The following is a 27422-nucleotide window of genomic DNA, read 5'->3' as shown; positions in this document are numbered from 1 at the left end:
TAGACATCATCTCCTGGGTGTGGTGGCAAGTCGGAGAGAAACTTACCTCCCTCCAGTTTCTCAGAGTCATGATGTGGGCTGACTGGTAGAGAGGATGAAAGGGCTCAATTAGACAGCTGTGTTTCTACTTCAACTGCACACACACACAGACAAACAGACACACACAGCACAGACACAGACACACACACACACACACACACACACACACACAGAGACAATGACACGACGTATACACACACTTACCTGGTCCCCAGTAACACCATCTGTCCCTGCGCTGAGACAGATCAGGTGCCTTCTCTCCTACTAGGGCCTAGAACACCTGTAGTCTGAAGAGCAGAGGTCAAAGTCCAGGACAGAATGGTGTTATTCAGAGTGAGAATGAACCTAAATGAACCATGACCGCCATTTCCTTTTAGATACAAATGCCAAGACCTTTCTATGGATTAAATTATTATTTCAGGAAGATCCAAAACATCATGGTCATTATTGGTTGATGTTGACTCTGAATGACTCCATGTAGAGACGTAGGAGACAGGTGGGAGGAATCACTGGTGACCCCTGCTCCTTGATTTAACAGGTTCAGTCCCCCCTGAAGAGACGGTCCCTCTCAGGCAGGCTGGTTCTGATCCAGTGACTAGGACATTGGTACTGTATGGCTGGGACAGAGCCACCTGCTCTTACAACAGGGTTAGAAACTGATGTTTGAAGTGTTTCATTCCAGGTAACAGTTTCAAATCAACTCAATATTTGGTTTAAACAGTTTGGTGTTTAGTAGTTAAGGTAGAGGAGACTGTTTCTTCAGGGGGAAAAAATTATCTTGTGCAACCTTTTCCCACTAGTCAGCCTAGTCCTGTCCTGTCTGACCCTGCTCCATAACCCTTAAAACCTTCACCTGAAACCCTCTACTACCCGAGTGACCCCTGACCTCTAACACTGTGACCTCGCCCAGTGCCAGGTGATGCCTTCCCTCTACAGCCACCTTCTATGACCTATTTTCTATGCCCTTTCACCCCTACCATTTCCTACCATTACTTCTCAACCCTCACTATCTTTCTACCCCCGCAACCTCTCTACCGTCACCTCGATATCTGACCCTGACCCCTCACCCCTGACCCTCACCAGTGCCTGGCTTACGCTTCCCCCGGCCAGCGATTTAAAGGCTGCTGTTGTAGACCAGCTGCACCTCAGCCATGTCCAAGGTCTCAGCTCCTCCTGGCTGGGCCGGTCCACCACACGCAGCTTCTCCCCACTGTCCATCACCACCAGATACGACTGTTGATCCACTGTGGAGGGGAGGGAGACACAATTATTGAGTGGGTGTGAAAGAGCGAGAGAGAGAGAGCAAAAGAGAGAGACAACAGAGAGAGAGGGAGGGAGAAAGGGTGTGAAGGAGAGAGATAACAGAGAGAAAGGGTGTGAAGGAGAGAGATAACAATAGAGAGAAAGGGTGTGAAGGAGAGAGATAACAACAGAGAGAAAGGAGGTGAAGAAGAGAAATAATAACAGAGACAGAGCCAGAGACAAGCTAAATGCCTTTTATGCTCGCTTTCGAGGCAAGCAACACTGAAGCATGCATGAGAGCACCAGCTGTTCTGGACGACTGTGTGATCACGCTCCGTAGCTGATGTGCGCAAGACCTTTAAACATGTCAACATTCACAAAATCGCGGGCCAGACGGATTACCAGGACGAGTACTCCGAGCATGCGCGGACCAACTGACACGTGTCTTCACTGACATTTTCAACCTCTCCATGACAGAGTCTGTAATACCTACATATTTCAAGCAGACCACCATAGTCCCTGTGCCCAAGAAAGTGAAGGTAACCTGCCTAAATGACTACTCCCGTGAGCACTCACGTCAGATGCCATGAAGTGCTTGAAAGGCTGGTCATGGCTCACATCAACACCTCATCTCGGGAAATCCTAGACCCACTCCACTCTGCATACCGCTCCAACAGATCCACAGATGATGCAACTCAATCGCACTCCACACTGCCCTTTCCATCTGGACAAAAGGAACACCTACGTGAGAATGCTGTTCACTGACTACAGCTCAGTGTTCAACACCATAGTGCCCACAAAGTTAATCACTAAGCTAAAGATCCGGACTAAACACCTCCCTCTGCAACTGGATCCTGGACTTCCTGACGGGCCTCCCAGGTGGCAAGGGTAGGTAACAACACATCTGCCAAGCTGATCTCCCTCAACAAGGGGGCCCCTCAGTGGTACGTGCTTAGTCCCTCCTGTACCCCCTGTTCACCCATGACACAAGCAGACTCCAACACCAAGTCCTAAAGCTGCACCATCGAGAGCATCCTCACCGGTTGCATCACCGCCTGGTATGGCAACTGCTCGGCATCCGACCGTAAGGCACTACAGAGGGTAGTGCATACGGCCCAGTACATCTGGGGCCAAGCTTCCTGCCATACAGGACCTACTGTATATACTAGGCGGTGTCAGAGGAAGGCCCAAAAAATTGTCAAAGACTCCAGCCACCCTAGTCATAGATTGTTCTCTCTGCTACCGCACGGCAAGCTGTACCGGAGCACCAAGTCTAGGTCCAAAAGGCTCCTTAACAGCTTCTACAGAATGAGGCGACAGAGGAGAGAGACTTTGGCCGTGTTCAAAACCGTGACGTATCATGGGTAAATTTGACTGGCTGACTGATCTACAAATAATATTGAGTAGTTATTTATGATGCAAGGTTCTTTGTAGAGCAGTCAGTCTTGACAAATGGTTTAAGTCAGCTGCAATGTCAAACACGCCCATTTAGTAAGGATAAGAGGAGAGAAAATAATGGAGAAGCGGAGAGGTTAAAAAGAGAGAGAAGTAGCCTATAAAGTAAGACAGATCCTGAAGTAGCCTATAAAGTAAGACAGATCCTGAAGTAGCCTATAAAGTAAGACAGATCCTGAAGTAGCCTATAAAGTCAGACAGATCCTGAAGTAGCCTATAAAGTAAGACAGATCCTGAAGTAGCCTATAAAGTAAGACAGATCCTGGAAGTATCCTATAAAGTAAGACAGATCCTGAAGTAGCCTATAAAGTAAGACAGATCCTGAAGTAGCCTATAAAGTAAGACAGATCCCGAAGTAGTATATAAAGTAAGACAGATCCTGAAGTAGCCTATAAAGTAAGACAGATCCTGAAGTAGCCTATAAAGTAAGACAGATCCTGGAAGTAGCCTATAAAGTAAGACAGATCCTGAAGTAGCCTATAAAGTCAGACAGATCCTGAAGTAGCCTATAAAGTCAGACAGATCCTGAAGTAGCCTATAAAGTAAGACAGATCCTGAAGTAGCCTATAAAGTAAGACAGATCCTGAAGTAGCCTATAAAGTAAGACAGATCCTGAAGTAGCCTATAAAGTAAGACAGATCCTGAAGTAGTCTATAAAGTAAGACAGATCCTGAAGTAGCATATAAAGTCAGACAGATCCTGAAGTAGCATATAAAGTAAGACAGATCCTGAAGTAGCCTATAAAGTAAGACAGATCCTGAAGTAGCCTATAAAGAGACAGATCCTGAAGTAGCCTATAAAGTAAGACAGATCCTGAAGTAGTCTATAAAGTAAGACAGATCCTGAAGTAGCATATAAAGTCAGACAGATCCTGAAGTAGCATATAAAGTAAGACAGATCCTGAAGTAGCCTATAAAGTAAGACAGATCCTGAAGTAGCCTATAAAGTAAGACAGATCCTGAAGTGACATCATGTGACACTTACGCTCAGACTGATGATGTCACAGTTCAGCTGCAGCTGTCTTTGCTTGATGACATGGATGGTTCCGGTCTCATCCTTCTTCACCTGGACACAAACAAACAGTCAGTCAACAGGACAGTAGGTTTACAAAAATATATTGTTATTGTTTATTAAACAAGGAATAATGGTAACCAGGAAGTAAACAGGAAGTGAGGTGTTACCAGCAGGAAGTGTCAGGTGTCTCCCTCTGCAGAATGCCAGGATGGGGGTTGACCACCTTCTGAACAGGGACAAAACTGCCAGGCCAGCTGGGGAACACTGGTCGGGTCCGTCTGGAACATCAACAACAATAGATAGGTCTTATTCATCTCTCATGGTGTGTCCCAAATGGCACCATAATCCCTTCATAGTGCACTACTTTTGACTAGGGTGCCATTTCTAGCCGCTCCAATATGATAGTCAATGTATGGTGAGTACGGTGGTGCAAAATGGTTGCCATGGTGTAGTGTGCATCACCAAGGTGGGCGCCAAGCCATATTGGTTGTGGATGAGGTAAATAACCCTCACAAAAATATCCTTTCAGATCTACACAGGGCTGAGGCTTAGGACCTAGGGTTCGTTTGAACAAAAGGGTTCTCCAACAATGTCCTCCAGCCTTTACAAAATCCTTGTCCTTTATATTCTCTCTGCCTGCTGTATGTGTGAACAAAACCTTATTACTGCACAACCGCAGCGCATGATGAAGACGCATGAACTTTCATCATTTCAGCAATAGCTGAATCTTCATACAATGAATAGAAATTACAGGGCCTTTCTCCTGTTCTGTTCTTAGCCAGGCAGCGTCTACTGTGTTCCCCCCAGCCCCCAATCTCCTGTTCTGTTCCTAGCAGCAGCAAGGCTGAAAACCTAACATGTAGCTAGGCATGTGATTGTGACATTCAATAAAGGGTTTAGGGCTGCGTTCATAAAAACTTTATGGGCCTTGCTAGCGCTGTTCTACGCTGTTCTACCGCTGTTCTACCGCTGTTCTACAGTGAGGCAGAATCCCATTAAAAGAAGGAACAGGGAAGAGGTCGCAGAGAGGGTGGGAAGGAGAGAAGGAGAGGGGGAAGAGAGGTCAGAGAGGGTGGGAAGGAGAGAAGGAGAGGGGGAAGAGAGGTCAGAGAGGGTGGGAAGGAGAGAAGGAGAAGGGGAAGAGAGGTCAGAGAGGAGGGAAGGAGAGAAGGAGAAGGGGAAGAGAGGTCAGAGAGGGTGGGAAGGAGAGAAGGAGAGGGGGAAGAGAGGTCAGAGAGGAGGGAAGGAGAGAAGGAGAAGGGGAAGAGAGGTCAGAGAGGGTGGGAAGGAGAGAAGGAGAGGGGGAAGAGAGGTCAGAGAGGAGGGAAGGAGAGAAGGAGAAGGGGAAGAGAGGTCAGAGAGGGTGGGAAGGAGAGAAGGAGAGGGGGAAGAGAGGTCAGAGAGGGTGGGAAGGAGAGAAGGAGAGGGGAAAGAGAGGTCAGAGAGGGTGGGAAGGAGAGAAGGAGAGGGGGAAGAGAGGTCAGAGAGGGTGGGAAGGAGAGAAGGAGAAGGGGAAGAGAGGTCAGAGAGGGTGGGAAGGAGATAAGGAGAGGGGGAAGAGAGGTCAGAGAGGGTGGGAAGGAGAGAAGGAGAGGGGAAAGAGAGGTCAGAGAGGAGGGAAGGAGAGAAGGAGAAGGGGAAGAGAGGTCAGAGAGGAGGGAAGGAGAGAAGGAGAGGGGGAAGAGAGGGTCAGAGAGGGTGGGAAGGAGAGAAGGAGAGGGGGAAGAGAGGTCAGAGAGGGTGGGAAGGAGAGAAGGAGAAGGGGAAGAGAGGTCAGAGAGGGTGGGAAGGAGAGAAGGAGAGGGGGAAGAGAGGAGAGAGGAGGGAAGGAGAGAAGGAGAAGGGGAAGAGAGGTCAGAGAGGGTGGAAGGAGAGAAGGAGAGGGGGAAGAGAGGTCAGAGAGGGTGGGAAGGAGAGAAGGAGAGGGGAAAGAGAGGTCAGAGAGGGTGGGAAGGAGGGAAGGAGAGGGGGAAGAGAGGTCAGAGAGGGTGGGAAGGAGGGAAGGAGAGGGGGAAGAGAGGTCAGAGAGGGTGGGAAGGAGAGAAGGAGAGGGGAAGGGAGGTCAGAGAGGGTGGGAAGGAGAGAAGGAGAAGGGGAAGAGAGGTCAGAGAGGGTGGGAAGGAGAGAAGGAGAGGGGGAAGAGAGGTCAGAGAGGGTGGGAAGGAGAGAAGGAGAGGGGGAAGAGAGGTCAGAGAGGAGGGAAGGAGAGAAGGAGAAGGGGAAGAGAGGTCAGAGAGGGTGGGAAGGAGAGAAGGAGAGGGGGAAGAGAGGTCAGAGAGGGTGGGAAGGAGAGAAGGAGAGGGGAAAGAGAGGTCAGAGAGGGTGGGAAGGAGAGAAGGAGAGGGGGGAAGAGAGGTCAGAGAGGGTGGGAAGGAGAGAAGGAGAGGGGAAGAGAGGTCAGAGAGGGTGGGAAGGAGAGAAGGAGAAGGGGAAGAGAGGTCAGAGAGGGTGGGAAGGAGAGAAGGAGAGAGGGGGAAGAGAGGTCAGAGAGGGTGGGAAGGAGAGAAGGAGAGGGGAAGGGAGGTCAGAGAGGGTGGGAAGGAGAGAAGGAGAGGGGGGAAGAGAGGTCAGAGAGGGTGGGAAGGAGAGAAGGAGAGGGGGGAAGAGAGGTCAGAGAGGGTGGGAAGGAGAGAAGGAGAGGGGGAAGAGAGGTCAGAGAGGAGGGAAGGAGAGAAGGAGAAGGGGAAGAGAGGTCAGAGAGGGTGGGAAGGAGAGAAGGAGAGGGGGAAGAGAGGTCAGAGAGGGTGGGAAGGAGAGAAGGAGAAGGGGAAGAGAGGTCAGAGAGGGTGGGAAGGAGAGAAGGAGAGGGGGAAGAGAGGTCAGAGAGGGTGGGAAGGAGAGAAGGAGAAGGGGAAGAGAGGTCAGAGAGGGTGGGAAGGAGAAGGGGAAGAGAGGTCAGAGAGGGTGGGAAGGAGAGAAGGAGAGGGGAAGAGAGGTCAGAGAGGGTGGGAAGGAGAGAAGGAGAGGGAGAAGAGAGGTCAGAGAGGGTGGGAAGGAGAGAAGGAGAGGGAGAAGAGAGGTCAGAGAGGGTGGGAAGGAGGGAAGGAGAGGGGGAAGAGAGGTCAGAGAGGGTGGGAAGGAGAGAAGGAGAAGGGGAAGAGAGGTCAGAGAGGGTGGGAAGGAGAGAAGGAGAAGGGGAAGAGAGGTCAGAGAGGAGGGAAGGAGAGAAGGAGACGGGGAAGAGAGGTCAGAGAGGGTGGGAAGGAGAGAAGGAGAGGGGGAAGAGAGGTCAGAGAAGGATAACGAGAGAGAAAGGGTTGTGAGGGAGAGAGTGAAAGGCATAGATGAGAGAACAGGTACTCACATAGGAAATGTCATCCACACTTTGAGAGAAGGCTTCAGTCCGATCACCAGAATCTGAAAGGAACAAACACGTGTTGGATTGAAACAGACAAAACATTCTCGGGTGGAACTGAAGAGAAGATGAAGTGAAAACTGAAGACAAATACAACAATGACATAGTTTACTGTCATCTCTCTACTGTGTCATGTCATGTGTCATCCAGTATAGAACAGACTGCAGGGCTGAAATATAGGGTGTCAATGTCTGTGTCATCCAGTATAGAACAGAATGCAGGGTGAAATATAGGCCGTTATTTGCTTGTTTGTGGCCCGCCTGTTAGCTTGCATTATTCTTGCCATTCTCCTTCGACCTCTCATCAACGAGCGGTTTTACACCCACAGGACTGCCGCTGACTGGATGTTTTGTTTGTCGTACCATTCTCTGCAAACCCTAAACACTGTCGTGCGCCAAAGCCCAGGAGGTGTCCGTTTCTGAGATACTGAACCGGCGCGCCTGGCACCGAAGATCACTCCACGCCAAAGTCGCAGGTCACTTGTTTTGCCCATTCTAACATTCAGTAGAACAGTAACTGAATGCCTTGATGCCTGTCTGCCTGCTTCTATAAGCAAGCCATGGCCACGTGACTCACTGTCTGTAGGAGCAAACCATTTTCGTGAACAGGGTGGTGTACCTAATAAACTGGCCACTGAGTGTATCTCTCTCATTATGCGTGGGAATACTTCAAACAGATTTCCAAAATGTAAATCAATTGGAGCTGATTTGCTGGTGTTTTCACCATTTTTTAATGTCCAACAATAAAACATTTAAATAAAAATAAGTTGTATTTTGTTTTTGCTCAGAAAACTTGGGGGCCAAATAATTGGCGCCAGTTGGGGAAACCTGGTATAGGGTGTAGGGTTTACCTTAGTAAGAGAGGCCATGGCCAGCAGAGAGTACTGTGTGATGGGGTGATCCTTCAGGTCCGGGGGCAGTAAGAAGAGGCTCCACATTACACACCTCTCCCTTGGAGCCACTGAACAGACAACGAGACTCACATGTACGCATCCCCATCAACCTCCTACACACACAGAGAGAGAGGAGGGGGGAGAGAGAGAGCCAGAGACAGAGACAGAGAGAGAGGAGGGAGGAGGGGAGGGAGAGAAAGAGCCAGAGACAGAGAGAGAGGAGGGAGGAGGGGGGAGAGAGAGAGAGCCAGAGACAGAGAGAGAGAGGAGGGAGGAGGGGGGGAGAGAGCCAGAAAGAGAGGGAGGAGGGGGGAGAGAGAGAGCCAGAGACAGAGAGAGAGGAGTGAGGAGGGAGGAGGTGGGAGAGAGAGAGCCAGAGAGAGCAGAGAGGACAAAACTGAAACTGACAGGTCAAAACAGCAGAATGGCTGAGTCCCAAATGGCACCCTATGTGCCCTGACCAGAAGTAGTGCACTTTATATGGAATAGGGTGCCATTTGGCACACACTCTTAGAGAAGCTAGAAAACCAAAACAGTACCTCTCCCACTTTTTCCATTAATCTGACCTAGAGTAAGAGAGAGACAGTTTCATCTAATAATGCCTCTATAACAGAGCAGCGGTCATTCTGTCTCACTGTACTACCTCATTACAGACACAAACACATTCCCTGGGTGCTCCTAAATTCACTGGAGTGCCAGAGAGATGCTCAGAGTGTGCTCTGGCGTTCGTATATTCACAGCGTTGTCAGATAGTCAGTTCGTACATTCAGAGTGTTTCGCTCCCGGAGCGTTCAGAGAGCACACTGGACGCCCTGGCCGAGGAGTTGGGTTGATCCAGCGCTCTGAGCTCACAACGGCAGTCAAGCACCCAAGCTAACTGGCTAAAGGTTAGCTAGCTTGCTAGCTACTTCCAGACATAAATTAGAGAACACCTCACTCTGACCGCTTTACTCCCCTAGCAGAGCTGGTTTGGCTGTTTTCATGTTATCCAGAGCGTTAGTGACTGTAACTGTGCTGCTGACAATAATTTAATTACGCTTTTTGCCGACGCTTACTGACACAGGTCATATTCAACGGGCAGCTATTCTGCACACTGCACACTCAGACGAGAGTGCTCTGAAGTCGGAGTAGATAGCCAGAGTGAATTTCCGAACGCACCCCCTGTCTCACTCGTATAACTCATTAAAATAATGTCCCGTTAGACTGTTGTTCCAGATAGTGACGGGTGCTTGAATGTGTAAATAACAGGGAGATAATGTGAGGGTCAGAAATAAACCAACTACAGTCTAATGTATCTATGTGATATACATGACTTCATATACGCCTTCACAAAGTATTCACACCCCTTGACTTTCTCCACATGTTGTTGTGTTACAGCCTGAATTTAAAATGGATTCAATTGAGATTTTTTTTTGCCACTGGCCTACACCATAATAAAATTTTTACAAATTCATTTAAAATGAAAAGCTGAGATGTCTTGAGTCAATAAGTATTCAACCTATATCTGCAATATTAAGCTGATCTACCCCCAAAGTAGAATATACAGTGAGGGAAAAAAGTATTTGATCCCCTGCTGATTTTGTACGTTTTCCCACTGACAAAGACATGATCAGTCTATAATTTTAATGGTAGGTTTATTTGAACAGTGAGAGACAGAATAACAACAAAAAATCCAGAAAACGCATGTCAACATTTTTATAAATTGATTTGCAGTTTAATGAGGAAATAAATATTTGACCCCCTCTGCAAAACATGACTTAGTACTTCGGTGGCAAAACCCTTGTTGGCAATCAGACATTTCTTGTAGTTGGCCACCAGGTTTGCACACATCTCAGGAGGGATTTTGTCCCACTCCTCTTGCAGATCTTCTCCAAGTCATTAAGGTTTCGACACTGACGTTTGGCAACTCGAACCTTCAGCTCCCTCCACAGATTTTCTATGGGATTAAGTTCTGGAGACTGGCTAGGCCACTCCAGGACCAATGTGCTTCTTCTTGAGACACTCCTTTGTTGCCTTGGCCGTGTGTTTTGGGTCATTGTCATGCTGGAATACCCATCCACGACCCATTTTCAATGCCCTGGCTGAGGGAAGGAGGTTCTCACCCAAGATTTGACAGTACATGACCCCGTCCATCGTCCCTTTGATGCAGTGAAGTTGTCCTGTCCCCTTAGCAGAAAACACCCCCAAAGCATAATGTTTCCACCTCCATGTTTGACGGTGGGGATGGTGTTCTTGGGGTCATAGGCAGCATTCCTCCTCCTCCAAACACGGCGAGTTGAGTTGATGCCAAAGAGCTCCATTTTGGTCTCATCTGACCACAACACTTTCACCCAGTTCTCTTCTGAATCATTCAGATGTTAATTGGCAAACTTCAGACGGGCCTGTATATGTGCTTTCTTGAGCAGGGGGACCTTGTGGGCGCTGCAGGATTTCAGTCCTTCACGGCGTAGTGTGTTACCAATTGTTTTCTTGGTGACTATGGTCCCAGCTGCCTTGAGATCATTGACAAGATCCTCCCATGTAGTTCTGGGCTGATTCCTCACCGTTCTCATGATCATTGCAACTCCACGAGGTGAGATCTTGCATGGAGCCCCAGGCTGAGGGAGATTGACAGTTCTTTTGTGTTTTTTCCATTTGCGAATAATCGCACCAACTCTTGTCACCTTCACACCAAGCTGCTTGGCGATGGTCTTGTAGCCCATTCCAGCCTTGTGTAGGTCTACAATCTTGTCCCTGACATCCTTGGAGAGCTCTTTGGTCTTGGCCATGGTGGAGAGTTTTGAATCTGATTGATTGATTGCTTCTGTGGACAGGTGTCTTTTATACAGGTAACAAACTGAGATTAGGAGCACTGCCTTTAAGAGTGTGCTCCTAATCTCAGCTCGTTACCTGTATAAAAGACACCTGGGAGCCCGAAATCTTTCTGATTGAGAGGGGGTCAAATACTTATTTCCCTCATTAAAATGCAAATCAATTTATAACATTTTTGACATGCTTTTTCTGGATTTTGTTGTTGTTATTCTGTCTCTCACTGTTCAAATAAACATACCATTAAAATTATAGACTGATCATTTCTTTGTAAGTGGGCAAACGTACAAAATCAGCAGGGGATCAAATACTTTTTTCCCTCACTGTATATATATATATATAAAATAAAAAAATAAAAAAAGTAAAGTCAAATGTCTTAACAAGTCACATAATAAGTTGCATGGACTCTGTGTGCAAGTGTTTACCATGATTTTGAATGACTACCTCATCTCTGTAACCCACACATACAATTATCTGTAAGAGCCCTCAGTCAAGCAGTGAATTTCAAACACAGATTCAACCACAAAGACTAGGGAGGCTTTCCCAATGCCTCGCAAAGAAGGGCATCCTATTGGTAGATGGGTCAAAATAAAAAAGCAGACATTAAATATCCCTTTGAGCATGGTGAAGTTATTAATTACACTTTGGATGGTGTCACTACAAAGATAAAGGCATCCTTCCTAACTCAGTTGCCGGAGAGGAAGGAAACCGCTCACGGACTTCACCATGAGGCCAATGGTGACTTTAAAACAGTTAAGAGTTTAATGGCTGTGGATAGGAGAAAACTGAGATCGATCGACAACATCGTAGTTACTCCACAATATTAACCTAATTGAGTGAAAAGAAGGAAGCCTGTACAGAATAAAATTATTACAAAACATGCATCCTGTTTGCAACAAGGCACTAAAGTAATACTGCAAAAAAAAATACAACACATTACTGAGTACAACTCTCTATATTTTCAAGCATAGTGGTGGCTGCATCATGTTATGGGTATGCTTGTAATCGTTAAGGACTGGGGAGGTTTTCAGGATAAAAAGTAAACGGAATGGAGCTAAGCACAGGCAAAATCCTAGAAGAAAACCTGGTTCAGTCTGCTTTCCCTCAGACACTGGGAGATTAATTCCATCCGCAACCGCCCGACTATATGTGATGAAGTGAAAATCTAAGGCCCACACCATTAACCTACTGTACGGTTCCCTTTTTTTTCCTCTGAACATTTATTGAACAATTACGTTTTCTTCAACATTTAGGCTATTCATTTATTTACTGAATCTTTAGGCCTATTGAACAGTAGACTGTGTGATGATGCAAGCTCTCTACTGCTCTTTCATCACGTCGAACCACCATTCTCCATTCCGCCAAGTAGCCTAGAAACATTTCCATTTCTATCAAACTGCATTACTGCTGTTGCATTAAACTTATGAGTGCACCATTCGCTTATGCTATTAGAGGTAACACAAAAATCCAGGACTATTTCATTTGTTTATAAAAGAAAGTGCTTTATTTTATGAGTTTCATCATAGTAGGCTGATAGGCTACCTGTTGATTTGAGAGCTTTGTTGGTGTCGGGCGTGCAGTGTTGCCACACCTCTCTGTAGGCTATTTCAATCATTGCATTAGTCAGTACCGTTTGGGATTCATACTAGATTGCATTGGTCAGTACCGTTTCAGATTCATACTAGATTGCATTGGTCAGTACCGTTTGGGATTCATACTAGATTGCATTGGTCAGTACCGTTTGGGATTCATACTAGATTGACAATTATCCATTGTTTTGCTTAACCAGTACAACTGTAGCAATTATGGTTTAAGTTTATTGTGGCGACGTCTGTCTATTTGATTTACTTTTAGTGTCTATAACGATGATCTATCCTTATATCCGCTTAAAGTGTGCATTGGTATGGTTTCTCTCCAATTGGGTGTGCCGGGGTATTTTGGGTATATAAGCCCGTTCTTTACCTTTATCAAGAGAACTGCTGTGAAGGTAACATGTGTTGCTAAATTCTCTAAACAAATTCTCAGTTGCGTTTTCTTGGCCTGTTATAGTCTGGGCCTGTTATAGTCTGGGCCTGTTATAGTCTGTTATAGTCTGGGCCTGTTATAGTCTGTTATAGTCTGGGCCTGTTATAGTCTGGGCCTGTTATAGTCTGGGCCTGTTATAGTCTGTTATAGTCTGGGCCTGTTATAGTCTGGGCCTGTTATAGTCTGGGCCTGTTATAGTCTGTTATAGTCTGGGCCTGTTATAGTCTGTTATAGTCTGGGCCTGTTATAGTCTGTTATAGTCTGGGCCTGTTATAGTCTGGGCCTGTTATTGTCTGGGCCTGTTATAGTCTGTTATAGTCTGGGCCTGTTATAGTCTGGGCCTGTAATAATCTGTTATAGTCTGGGCCTGTTATAGTCTGGGCCTGTTATAATCTGTTATAGTCTGGGCCTGTTATAGTCTGTTATAGTCTGGGCCTGTTATAATCTGTTATAGTCTGGGCCTGTTATAATCTGTTATAGTCTGGGCCTGTTATAGTCTGTTATAGTCTGGGCCTGTTATAGTCTGGGCCTATTATAGTCTGGGCCTGTTATAGTCTGGGCCTGTTATAGTCTGGGCCTGTTATAATCTGTTATAGTCTGGGCCTGTTATAGTCTGGGCCTGTTATAATCTGGGCCTGTTATAATCTGTTATAGTCTGGGCCTGTTATAATCTGTTATAGTCTGGGCCTGTTATAGTCTGGGCCTGTTATAATCTGTTATAGTCTGGGCCTGTTATAATCTGTTATAGTCTGGGCCTGTTATAATCTGTTATAGTCTGGGCCTGTTATAGTCTGTTATAGTCTGGGCCTGTTATAATCTGTTGTGTCTGGGCTCGCTATAATCTGTTATAGTCTGGGCCTCTATAGTCTCGTTATAGTCTGGGCCTGTTATAATCTGTTATAGTCTGGGCCTGTTATAATCTGTTATAGTCTGGGCCTGTTATAGTCTGGGCCCGTTATAATCTGTTATAGTCTGGGCCTGTTATAATCTGTTATAGTCTGGGCCTGTTATAATCTGTTATAATCTGTTATAGTCTGGGCCTGTTATAGTCTGTTATAATCTGTTATAGTCTGGGCCTGTTATAATCTGTTATAATCTGTTATAGTCTGGGCCTGTTATAGTCTGTTATAATCTGTTATAGTCTGAGTCTGTTATAGTCTTGATGTGTTTTGCATTATGTAGCCGTTTGGTTTCTACTGCGTGTTATTATTATTGTTTAAATTTTTTTTCCTTTTTGTCGACTGCAACAGGCTTTCAGAACGTCAGGTTGGCATCAATTTCAACCCATTGGTTTAAATATCCACCTGCACTATGTTCACCAGAGTGCAGTTGTAAATAAAACCTTTATTTAGTTTTATTGTATTTGGTGCGCGTACAGTTAGGCCCTAAAGCTTAGGCTTATGCACTAATGCCAGATAAACATCATGAAAGAAAACACTCAATGTAGCCTATAGATACGCTAAATAATTATACATTAATGGATGTTTTTAGGCATTGTTTTTCCCTTTATTCAACCCACACGGTATCCACGGGGACCGCAGGTTATGTGGTCAACCTGCCCATCACTACTACTGACTGCTGTGGCAACGTCTGCAGAGCAACACTGCCCCCTGTCAGTCACTGCAGGTAGCTTCACACACAATCTCTGAGGAGACAGATGGGTATTACCTGAAAGCCAGCTCAAACACTGAGCCACCACTGTCGTTGCACACTGCCAGCGTAGGGTCATCAGTGAACTGAGAGAGAGGGGGGGGACAATAAAGGAGTTAAATAGAGACAGTCTGAGCAGAAGACACATTTCAATTCAAGTACAAATTTACTGGCTGACTACCTTGACATGCAAGATAGCGGTGCCGGGTGGGTGGGCGTGGGTAATGGTTCTGCGAAGCTTCCCATTGGCCAGATCCCACATGGTGATCTGTCCCTTGGCGAGCCACAGAGAAGGCGGGTGCAGTCGTGGTTGATGCTGAGGGGCGGAGACTGCTCCATACTCCGCCCTGTCGCGTGCTGCCCAAGCACAGACGGAGAGCCTGGTTCAGATCTGAAATAAACCGCATTACCCATCAGGCAATGCACTGTGGAGCAAAGCACTATGGGAGAGGCCACTCTTAACTCTTGTACCCTTATAGAACAACAGCAGTGACACTGGGACAGTCAGTCTTTATAAAAGATGGAGATTAGTCCAAACACATTTTCTGCTCAAAAGCATAAATCAAACCAAAAACATGCTCCACACAGTAATGAATGACAATCACACTAAATACAAGAACACATGTCTGAACCAGCCGGGATGAATGACACATAGACAAACAACCTTATTCAAAAACCATTTGGAGAAATGAAATAGCAAGTGCAGAGAATATGATAACATGCCGATGCTGAGCAAGTCTGAGGTCTACAATATGGCTGGAGAGAGAGACATTGAGAGAGAGAGAGAGAGAGAGAGAGAGAGAGAGAGAGAGAGAGAGAGAGAGAGAGAGAGAGAGACAGAGACAGAGACAGAGAGACAGAAACAGAGAGACAGAAACAGAGAGACAGAAACAGAGAGACAGAAACAGAGAGAGAGAGAGAGAGAGAGAGAGAGAGAGACAGAGAGCGCTATTGGCGGAATGTACCTTTTCCTTTCCATTCAGAGTAGCCCAGACAGACAGAGAGACAACAACCAACTAAGTATCTAACAGTCTTCAGTTGAATTCATAGTTCACACAGCCTCAAATTAGTTACTTAGTTACTACCTTGTCCTTAACCATGCATTGCACTGGCTCATGTCAATGATTATATGACTGTAGTCCTAATCAATGATATGTTAAGGACTTACCAAACACTAGAGCCAGGCCATGAGACGTTCCCACTACGATCACACCAGACACAGTCTAGAAACAGAGAGAAGACATTTAACTAGAGAAGAGAACCAGTCTAGAAACAGAGAGAAGACATTTAACTAGAGAAGAGAACCAGTCTAGAAACAGAGAGAAGACATTTAACTAGAGAAGAGAACCAGTCTAGAAACAGAGAGAAGACATTTAACTAGAGAAGAGAACCAGTCTAGAAACAGAGAGAAGACATTTAACTAGAGAAGAGGACCAGTCTAGAAACAGAGAGAAGACATTTAACTAGAGAAGAGAACCAGTCTAGAAACAGAGAGAAGACATTTAACTAGAGAAGAGGACCAGTCTAGAAACAGAGAGAAGACATTTAACTAGAGAAGAGAACCAGTCTAGAAACAGAGAGAAGACATTTAACTAGAGAAGAGAACCAGTCTAGAAACAGAGAGAAGACATTTAACTAGAGAAGAGAACCAGTCTAGAAACAGAGAGAAGACATTTAACTAGAGAAGAGAACCAGTCTAGAAACAGAGAGAAGACATTTAACTAGAGAAGAGGACCAGTCTAGAAACAGAGAGAAGACATTTAACTAGAGAAGAGAACCAGTCTAGAAACAGAGAGAAGACATTTAACTAGAGAAGAGGACCAGTCTAGAAACAGAGAGAAGACATTTAACTAGAGAAGAGAACCAGTCTAGAAACAGAGAGAAGACATTTAACTAGAGAAGAGAACCAGTCTAGAAACAGAGAGAAGACATTTAACTAGAGAAGAGAACCAGTCTAGAAACAGAGAGAAGACATTTAACTAGAGAAGAGAACCAGTCTAGAAACAGAGAGAAGACATTTAACTAGAGAAGAGAACCAGTCTAGAAACAGAGAGAATACATTTAACTAGAGAAGAGAACCAGTCTAGAAACAGAGAGAAGACATTTAACTAGAGAAGAGAACCAGTCTAGAAACAGAGAGAAGACATTTAACTAGAGAAGAGAACCAGTCTAGAAACAGAGAGAAGACATTTAACTAGAGAAGAGAACCAGTCTAGAAACAGAGAGAAGACATTTAACTAGAGAAGAGAACCAGTCTAGAAACAGAGAGAAGACATTTAACTAGAGAAGAGGACCAGTCTAGAAACAGAGAGAAGACATTTAACTAGAGAAGAGAACCAGTCTAGAAACAGAGAGAAGACATTTAACTAGAGAAGAGGACCAGTCTAGAAACAGAGAGAATACATTTAACTAGAGAAGAGGACCAGTCTAGAAACAGAGAGAAGACATTTAACTAGAGAAGAGAACCAGTCTAGAAACAGAGAGAAGACATTTAACTAGAGAAGAGAACCAGTCTAGAAACAGAGAGAAGACATTTAACTAGAAGAGAACCAGTCTAGAAACAGAGAGAAGACATTTAACTAGAGAAGAGAACCAGTCTAGAAACAGAGAGAAGACATTTAACTAGAGAAGAGAACCAGTCTAGAAACAGAGAGAAGACATTTAACTAGAGAAGAGAACCAGTCTAGAAACAGAGAGAAGACATTTAACTAGAGAAGAGAACCAGTCTAGAAACAGAGAGAAGACATTTAACTAGAGAAGAGAACCAGTCTAGAAACAGAGAGAAGACATTTAACTAGAGAAGAGGACCAGTCTAGAAACAGAGAGAAGACATTTAACTAGAGAAGAGGACCAGTCTAGAAACAGAGAGAAGACATTTAACTAGAGAAGAGAACCAGTCTAGAAACAGAGAGAAGACATTTAACTAGAGAAGAGGACCAGTCTAGAAACAGAGAGAAGACATTTAACTAGAGAAGAGAACCAGTCTAGAAACAGAGAGAAGACATTTAACTAGAGAAGAGAACCAGTCTAGAAACAGAGAGAAGACATTTAACTAGAGAAGAGAACCAGTCTAGAAACAGAGAGAAGACATTTAACTAGAGAAGAGAACCAGTCTAGAAACAGAGAGAAGACATTTAACTAGAGAAGAGAACCAGTCTAGAAACAGAGAGAAGACATTTAACTAGAGAAGAGAACCAGTCTAGAAACAGAGAGAAGACATTTAACTAGAGAAGAGAACCAGTCTAGAAACAGAGAGAAGACATTTAACTAGAGAAGAGAACCAGTCTAGAAACAGAGAGAAGACATTTAACTAGAGAAGAGAACCAGTCTAGAAACAGAGAGAAGACATTTAACTAGAGAAGAGAACCAGTCTAGAAACAGAGAGAAGACATTTAACTAGAGAAGAGAACCAGTCTAGAAACAGAGAGAAGACATTTAACTGGAGAAGAGAACCAGTCTAGAAACAGAGAGAAGACATTTAACTGGAGAAGAGAACCAGTCTAGAAACAGAGAGAAGACATTTAACTAGAGAAGAGAACCAGTCTAGAAACAGAGAGAAGACATTTAACTAGAGAAGAGAACCAGTCTAGAAACAGAGAGAAGACATTTAACTAGAGAAGAGAACCAGTCTAGAAACAGAGAGAAGACATTTAACTAGAGAAGAGAACCAGTCTAGAAACAGAGAGAAGACATTTAACTAGAGAAGAGAACCAGTCTAGAAACAGAGAGAAGACATTTAACTAGAGAAGAGAACCAGTCTAGAAACAGAGAGAAGACATTTAACTAGAGAAGAGAACCAGTCTAGAAACAGAGAGAAGACATTTAACTAGAGAAGAGAACCAGTCTAGAAACAGAGAGAAGACATTTAACTAGAGAAGAGAACCAGTCTAGAAACAGAGAGAAGACATTTAACTAGAGAAGAGAACCAGTCTAGAAACAGAGAGAAGACATTTAACTAGAGAAGAGAACCAGTCTAGAAACAGAGAGAAGACATTTAACTGGAGAAGAGAACCAGTCTAGAAACAGAGAGAAGACATTTAACTAGAGAAGAGAACCAGTCTAGAAACAGAGAGAAGACATTTAACTAGAGAAGAGAACCAGTCTAGAAACAGAGAGAAGACATTTAACTAGAGAAGAGAACCAGTCTAGAAACAGAGAGAAGACATTTAACTAGAGAAGAGAACCAGTCTAGAAACAGAGAGAAGACATTTAACTAGAGAAGAGAACCAGTCTAGAAACAGAGAGAAGACATTTAACTAGAGAAGAGAACCAGTCTAGAAAGGGTCAAATGAGCACCACTACAGCATAGTATGTGATGATTATACTTACTACTGCAGTTGGTAATCCAGCATCTACTTTGTCCTGAAGAACAACGAAGGAAAAAGTACATTTCAGTGAGGCATGACAAAAACGTTAAAATTGAAAGCTGTGTGTGTGTGTGGTGGGTGTTACTCACGGCGGCTGAGACTATCTGAGCAGAGATGCCTTTCAGGATGCTGTGTCGGAGCACAGAGCCATGGACTGTAGCGTTGAGCTCCACTGTCTTCCTCTTCCTACACACACACACACACACACACACACACACACACACACACACAGACACCCGAGGGGAGACTGTTAAGTTTGAATCTCAAGTGTGACCACAAATGTCAGAGTTAACTGTACCCATAATGCATAACGCATAATGTAACCTGCTCAATACAGCACATCAAAGAAGGGTCTCAAAACATGACCTAGGTATGAACAATATACCGCAGTGGACAGACCTAACAGAGAAGGTTGAAAAGGAAATGATAAGCTGCCTGCATCAAACCTGTGAGTGAAAGTCTGTATCCTCTCACCGTCCGAGGGGTGTGTGTGTGTGTGTATTTCTGTTTAACTATCCTTGTGGGTACCATAAGTCCTCACAAGGATAGTAAAACAAGGAAAATTCTGACAAGTGAAGACATTTTGCCGGTCCCCACAAGGAAAAACGCTATTTTAGGCTTAGGGGTTAGGTTTAGGGTTACAATTAGGGTTAGGGGTTACAGTTATGAGTTAGTTTAAGGGTTAAGGTTAGATTTAGTGTTAGGGAAAATAGGATTTTGGATTGGGAATCAATTCTTTGGTCCCCACAAGGATAGCAAAACAAAATGGTGTGTGTGTACACATTTTACCATACTTGTGAGTACCAGAAGTCCTCACAATAATAGTAAACCAACTAAAATTCAGAGAACTGAGGACATTTTGCCAGTCCTCACTTGTAAAAAGGGTATTTTAGGCCTAAGGGTTAGGTTTAGGGTTAGAATTAGGGGTTAGGTTTAGGGTTAGGAGTTAGGGTTAGGTTTAGGAAAATATAATTTTCAATGGGAATCAATTGTTGGTCCCAAAAAAGTCCTTCCAAGTATAGTAAGACATAGCTGAGTTTGTGTGTGTGTGTATAGGCTACCGTTTGAGATGTGTGCGGTCTCCGCTGTCGGAGCTGGCCAGTGAGGAGGTCTCACAGGAGTGGGCATCGATGTTCTCTGTGTTCAGAAGACACGTGTCCTCCAGGATGAAGGGCTCATCCTCATCCTCAGGCTGAAACAGGAGACAGAAGAATCACAACTGTTAGCCCAGGTATGGATGTAGGGCTACCCACTGTTTTGACTTCTTACAGAACATTGTATTGTTCTGTAAGAAGTCAAGGACCAGAAGCTGTCCGATTCCTGCAGTCTATGAAATGGAATAGGTATAGTTATTGAAAGATGAGAGCCAGTTACCTCATTCAGGATGCTCTCCAGGGTAGGAGGGTGTCCACTTGGGGAATGTCAAACTCTTTATCATCGATCTGAGAAGAATAGATAAGGAAGGAATATGTGTTCGGCACAATGAAGTCTATAGAGCTCAGTGGTCGTTCTAGCCATAGATGTGTTATTCAATTACTATTAGTATTCTACCAAATGCTATGGTTCTATCGATCTTTGATCCGACATTAAACGTATAACTTAGCAGAGACATGGCAGTGTTAGGCTAAAGAAAGGACAACGAAGTAGCCCACTAGCACGCTACACATTTGACAACCAGCAAAATAAGACTAATGCTAGCTAAAGCTTAAATTGCACAAATAAACTATCATCTTGAGTGCATCTATTGAAAAAAAAATAGCTAGGTTTAGCCAGCTGGCTAATCGCTTCCACCTCCACCAAGGCTATCAAGGAAACAACAAAAACAGTTGAGAAACGGCCATGCGCGCGACAGTCGCACTCACCGTATCTATTTCCATTAAATTGAGCTGGGATGACGCAGAAACCAAACTGCGTGTATCTGGTGATTCTGACATTGTAAGAGGTCAAATATATTAATCTACATACACAACGAAATAATAGCTAGCGGTATCACATCTCTCAGATTCTGCTCTTCCTTGTTGTACCGGAAGAATGGTGTCTCACGTGCTACGTCACGACTCAATGGGTGTATTCAGTGTTCCGAACGTTTGGCAAGGTTGGGAAACATTTCGTCTTGAGCGAAGAATACCAACAAAAAGTGTGCATTTTTTGTAATAGTTCAAATTTTTTTAGAGTGAAATTAATGAGTTCAGTATTGCCAGCTACCCTCCCTATCTCTATTTTCCAGATATGTTTCGCTCTCTCTGGTATTCCAGGAGTCCTCGACCCGTATTCATCATCTCAGAGTAGTCGTGCTGATTTAGGATCAGGTCCCCCCTGTCCATACAATCTGTTCATTATGATCTAAAAGGCAAAACTGATCCTCGATCAGCATTCCGAATCTGATCAGTCAAGGATAGGCAGAGCACACTTCCTTCTACTCCACAGGGAGATACGGGGTCTATTTTAGGAATAAAATGTATGCACGTTATATTCACCTTGTTATATATTCACCTTGCTTCAGATGCTTGGAACAGGTTTATGTGCTGCGTGGAGGGATGAAGATTCTGATAAATGTAATTGCAACTTCTAACCAGCAGGGGGAGTCCAAAACACAGCCTACTTAGGCCTACTAACTACAACATGGTGTTGAAATGATCAAAAGTAGCTAAATGCTGCCTCCTTGTGTCCTATTTCAGAAATACAGGCGAAAGTGATGAGTGTGACCAATCTTTTGAGCCCGATCCCAAATTTAAAAAAGTATTGTGGTGTGAACAAGATTTTCTTGGATAAAATAAATATTCTCATCTTGAAAGGTTTAGAAGTATACAGTAAAATAATGACATAGTCATTGTTGTTGACAGGGTCGGGGAGTAACTGATTCCAAAACACTGTAATCCGTTATGTTACCAGCTAAAACATTGTGATGATATTACAGATACTTTTGAAAAACTAGATGATTACTTCTTGGATTACTTTTAAATTCAGAAAAGTCTTTTTGCGAAAAAAATACTTTGACAGCTTTCTGTTTTCTCAAGGACATTAAATTCAGCATTGAAAAAAGGAGCAAGTTTAAGTTTGTTCCACCGGAGCGAGTCTGACCACAAGTCAGAGACCACTATGATGACACACCAAATGCGTTTTCCCCAATTTCTAATGGGGAAATTATTCCAAAAAGTATCTGAAAGTAATCAGATTACATTACTGAGTTTGGGTAATCCAAAAATGACGTTACTAATTACGGTGTTGGACAGGTGACTAGTAACTGTATCGGATTACATTTAGAAAGTAACCTACCCAACCCTGATGAAGGTCTGATGACTGAATGCTCAGCCTAAATAGATAGAAAATGGTGCATTGATCCTGAGTGTGAGGAGACTCTTTTCATTTCTGTGTCTTGTGCACAAAACAATGTCAGGCCCCTGCTAATAATGTTGTGTTGTGACTCTAAATATCTAGAACAACTACATATAAGCCTAATCTTACGTATTTCCAAAACACTGATTTCAGAAAATATATTTTTGGTAGGGAAAGCAAAAATGCAAGTAAGCGTTTCGTTGGACGGTGTATACCATGTGTATCCTGTACATACGACTAATAAAACTTGAAATTGAAAGGCTTTACTTGAAACATCTAATGAGGCTGTCACAGAGGTCAGTCAGGCACAGATACAAAAACGGATTTGGTCTGGTAGCCCGAGCTATACTGGTACATCTCTGTTCCTCACAATCCTGGATGCAGGCCGGCTTTTGTGCTTTACTTTCACAGATCCAGCTTTAAGCTTCTTGTTCTTGCTGCTTTTCTCAGTATTTTGCACATTGGGCACAGACTCAGGATTCCAAACTGACTCTATGGGATGCTTTGGATCCATCACAGACCTCGAGGGATATATCTGTCTGGACAGGCTCTGTTTCGATAGAATGTGTGTCTGTGTCTGCATAGACTTCTGTCTGGACAGTTCTGGTGGTGAGAGCAGCACGCTGATCTTGTTGGACCCCAGGGTCGGCAGGTCGAAGCACCATCCACAGCACCAGCTGAATATGACAGCCAGAGTCAGGGTGATGACGATGGTGCAGAAGATGAAGACTACGAGAAAGCCACCAATGCTCCACATGTCGTGGAAGCCCTCATCGGACAGCTTGGAAAAGAGCCTCTCATAGAGGTAGGACCAGTCCTTGGAGATGTTTCTTGCCATGGCTGCCATCTTGGCTCTGGCTCCAGTGTCTTCATTAACCTGTACGGTCATTAAGGTCAATGTCAATTCTCTAATAACCATAGCAATGTGGAAGATACCATTCTGTAAAACATAAATTACACTTACCTCTTGATCAGCAGCTATTAGTCTGATAGAGAAGAACACAGTTATTCTATGCTATGTGAAGATTCTGCACTGCTACATCATTGATGTCCATTTCAGATCCACTTTATCTGTACTCAATCACAAATAATAAGAAGATATAGTTGCATCTGTACTCATTCACAAATAATAAGAAGATATAGTTGCATAGACATGTAATCTTTGAATGAACAGTGTTTCTTTATCATTTCCATCCAGAAAACGAATAACAGCTTCCATCATAACGCAGTCAAGTGACACTGTCAGTGCTAATGAACAAACTGGACAAGGAGGACCCCAGCTACTAGCCAGCTAGCTTTAGCTTGCTCGTTACCTACTAATGTCAAGTTGAAATAATTGAGCCATGACGAAGTGTGTTAACTTAGTGAACTTTCATTATCATAAAATTCCTTAATGAGAGAGTTACTTCAACTTACCAAAAATGTTAGTAGGACGTTGACAAACTATTTGGCTTTTATTTGAACGGGAGGATCAGTGGTCACGTCGGAAATTCTTGGTAACCATGGTAACATCATCATCAACGTTTGCCATGTGTTACATTACATTGTTGCAAGCCAAGTGCCTATGAATTCTATGTAGAGAGCATGTATCTTTTTCCTGTAGGCTAATGTTAGCTAGCCTACTTTATAACTATTCTTTGAGTTACTTTTAAATATGCATGAGGAAATTAGAGATGGTAGGCCTACAGGCTTGTGGTAAATATGTAGGGGAGAGCTAGTTAAATTGTTTTTCAAAAAGACTATCTGAAAAGTTATCCAATATTTATCCATATTCAGTTGCCTCAAGGTAAAGGAATACAGGAAAACTTGGTACTGTAATTATGGTTGCTGCTTAAACAATTATAATGCTTTTCACAAGTAAAGAGGCCTGATCACTGTATCATTCATGTGCTCTTCTTCAACCAACCCTGGTCATTAGGCCCTGGCTGCAAGCTAGTGTTTCATGCTAGACGCTGTGATACCAGCAACACTAATTGGCAGAGATGGAATTCCTCAGGGGCCTGATTCATCTCCTAGTTCCCAGCACGGAGAGAGGCTTATGTAGGGGACATACAGACGGGTGCTGTGTGCACACACGCACAGATGCAGGCACACACACACACACACACACACACACACACACACACACACACACACACACACACACACACACACAGTCAAAATGCTACGGTACTACTGTTGTATTGTACTGCATCAATTTCCTTCACATAGGCCTCTAAGTACAGTACAGTACAGTATGGTCTGGGTCATCCAGGATATTGTGCCTGCCAGCCTGTCACTTTTCTAGGCTTAAGCCCCACTGTAAAACAAGACATCAGCCGGAAAACAGCAGTCCCTCTAACAGTGTAAGCTTTACTGAGAGGATGTACAGTGTGTGTGTGTGTGTGTGTGTGTGTGTGTGTGTGTGTGTGTGTGTGTGTGTGTGTGTGTGTGTGTGTGTGTGTGTGTGTGTGTGTGTGTGTGATTTAGCAGGGGATATGTAGGAAATATGGGATAATCCCCTTTTTAAGAGAACTTTCCTGGAGAATGTGATGTGATGTGTTTCTTTCTCTAAAGCCCCAATTGTACCACAGCATCCTCAGAAATATACACATCAACCACGCATCAGTGGGGGAGAGAGAGAGATTCAGCATTCAGCACCACAGACAGCTCAGAGAGAGAAAGTGAGATGACACGTTAGTCTGACATTCATTACAATTACATTGTTTACAAACAATGGAGTAAAACAAGCTTATATTTTGGCTTCCGATGGGGTACGGCAGTTGAACTAAGCTCAATTCAAAGTTATATTCTTCAAGAATCACGGGGGGCAGTATGAAAGATGTATGCACTAACTGTAAGTCACTCTGGATAAGAGCGCCTGCTATATGACTCAAATGTAAAATGTATGTACCAATCACAGATTTCCCCTTTAAAAAGTCCTTGTTTTTATCATCAGAGAGAGAGAGAGAGAGAGAGAGAGAGAGAGAGAGAGAGAGAGAGAGAGAGAGAGAGAGAATACTGATAGGCTACATATCAGTAGGTGATGGACACTCATATTCCATCACAGAGCAGGACATCACACTGACAGTAGCCTACACCCTGAGGTCAAGTGGTGTGATATAAGAATGACTATATGTCATCTTGACAGATAGCATTAACGATGAAGGCCTTGACCCTCACACCTCACTGGCCATTGCAAGCAGTGTCAAACATACAGTATTGATAGAGAATCATAATCGCTCTGCATAGTCGAGAGCGAGAGAGAGAGGGGGAGAGAAAGAGAGAGAGAGAGAGAGAGAGAGAGAGAGAGAGAGAGAGAGAAATAGAAAGAGAGAGAGAGAGAGAGAGAGAGAGAGAGAGAGAGAGAGAGAGAGAGAGAGAGAGAGAGAGAGAGAGAGAGAGAGAGAGAGAGAGAGAGAGAGAGATATGAGAGACCACGGGCGATTAAGAGAAGTTTCTTGAATATTTTAAATTGTTTGGGGGTTAGTTATCAAAATGTCATAATGTTAGTGGTGGTGGGAAGTCCTATAACAGTGTGACAGATTTCCCCTGGGCCCAGGGGGAAACTGCAGCAGCAGTGGCACTCCTCCGATTGCATCCCAAATGGCACCCTTTTCCTTATATAGCTCATATGGCTCTGGTCAAAAGTAGTGCACTATATAGGGAATAGGGTGCCATTTGGGCTGCGCTCGGTCAGACTGGCTCACTTGTCTCTTCAGACGCATGTTAAAGAGAGAGGAGATGGAGAGAATTCAGCATACTCTATTTGTATCTGGATGTGGTGTGTATGGGTGTGTGTGTATCTGGATGTGGTGTGTATGGGTGTGTGTGTGTAGCTTACTGCCAGGGTTCAGCGGGTTCAGGGAAGGCTGTAGTGTGGCACTAAGCACACTAGGCAGACCAGAATATATAAATACCTAGTGTATATAGGGGATAGTCCACTATGCATTATTCAACAGCCACAGCCCATATGGTATCATAACGCACATCCAATTTAGACCTATATGTAAAGAAATGTTTTGAATTGAAGCAAATTGTTTGCCAAATGTGAACAGCTTACGTTCCCTAATAGACTATATATATATATATACATATATATATATATATATATATATATATATATATATATATATATATATCCTCCTGAGAACCAAGGAAAATATTGTTTTTCCTAATCATATTTTTTGTGATTCAATAACTGTTTAGGGTTAAAAAAGCATCCTACAATTTCCACATTTTAATTTTATTTTTTTATTTTTTATTTTACAGCATGTCCACTGTAGTGGACAACAGGATCATTTGAGTACGGAAAGAGACACATTTGGTAGATACACATTTTTACAGAGTTCTTACAGATTACAGAGTTTTTATGAACTAATAATACATACATTTTGGGCTGTAGATTGATTATTATCCAAGAATACAGACATTTTGATTATACAATACACATTAATCATTCTTGAATCCTTTTCCTTACATTTCGCAAGGATAGCTTTACTATTAAAGCTTAACACTTTGTTATGTCCATATCCTTTGATTGGTCCCCTTGAATCCTTTCAGTGTTATTTGAACAATGAACATAACTAATGTGTAACAGATTTATTTTGGATTTTTTCCTTCTGTCAAACTGAATCCAATCTAGCTTTTTCCTTCACTCTTCATTTTGTTCTTAGTATTTTCTTTGTTAGTGGTGAAAGTCCTGGAAGCAATTTCTCTTTTGGTAATGCAGAGGAACATCTTGCATTTGGTACATCTCATGTACGTCTTGCTCTTGCAGCCCTTATTTCTGCATCTTTCTGCATGCTTGGTATCCATCATCTCAGGCATGTGCATGGCTCCTGGTCTGCGCACAGATGGCTCTGGTTGTGGGATCCTCATTTTAGATGGTGGCTCATACTCATCCTCACTCTCTTCACAGCTGTTTTCCAGTTCCGGACTCTCCAACAGCTCCTCAGCTAGGAGTAGTTTGAAGTCCAGGTACTGATGTGTGTTCTTGGATGGTCTGTGCAGAGCTTTGCTGTCAGACTGGTATTGTATCCAGGAGTTGGTGATGGCAACATCAAAGAAGTGACTGATCACGCGATGTCCACTTCTTGGTCCTGCTTGACATACGATAGAAGCTAAGCATGCGATCACAAATATCTATGCCACCCATGTTATCATTATACTGCTTAATTACTGCTGGTCTTTTAACCTGGACCAGGTGCTTTTCTTTCTGGGACCATCTGGTACAGATGTCTTCTGGGTTTTTCCCATG

General features: G+C 43.8%; 1 long non-coding RNA gene and 1 pseudogene across 1 annotated transcript; both read right to left on the bottom strand.

The window, feature by feature from the left end:
- The window catches only part of LOC123487389, a 78595-nt pseudogene extending 57718 nt beyond the window's left edge, over positions 1-20877 (bottom strand).
- Positions 20878-22533: 1656 nt separating this feature from the next.
- LOC121556780 lies at positions 22534-23679 on the bottom strand. Its single transcript, XR_005998216.2, has 3 exons — positions 23600-23679; positions 23148-23254; positions 22534-23060 (listed from the first exon to the last, which is right to left on the bottom strand). It is a non-coding gene; the product is annotated as an uncharacterized LOC121556780 (long non-coding RNA).
- Between the last annotated feature and the right edge of the window lie 3743 nt (positions 23680-27422).

Source organism: Coregonus clupeaformis, unplaced genomic scaffold, assembly GCF_020615455.1.
Source record: "Coregonus clupeaformis isolate EN_2021a unplaced genomic scaffold, ASM2061545v1 scaf1686, whole genome shotgun sequence".
Lineage (NCBI taxonomy): Eukaryota > Metazoa > Chordata > Actinopteri > Salmoniformes > Salmonidae > Coregonus > Coregonus clupeaformis.
The sequence above is the reverse complement of the archived record's forward strand: the minus strand, read 5'-3'. Positions and strand labels throughout refer to the sequence as shown.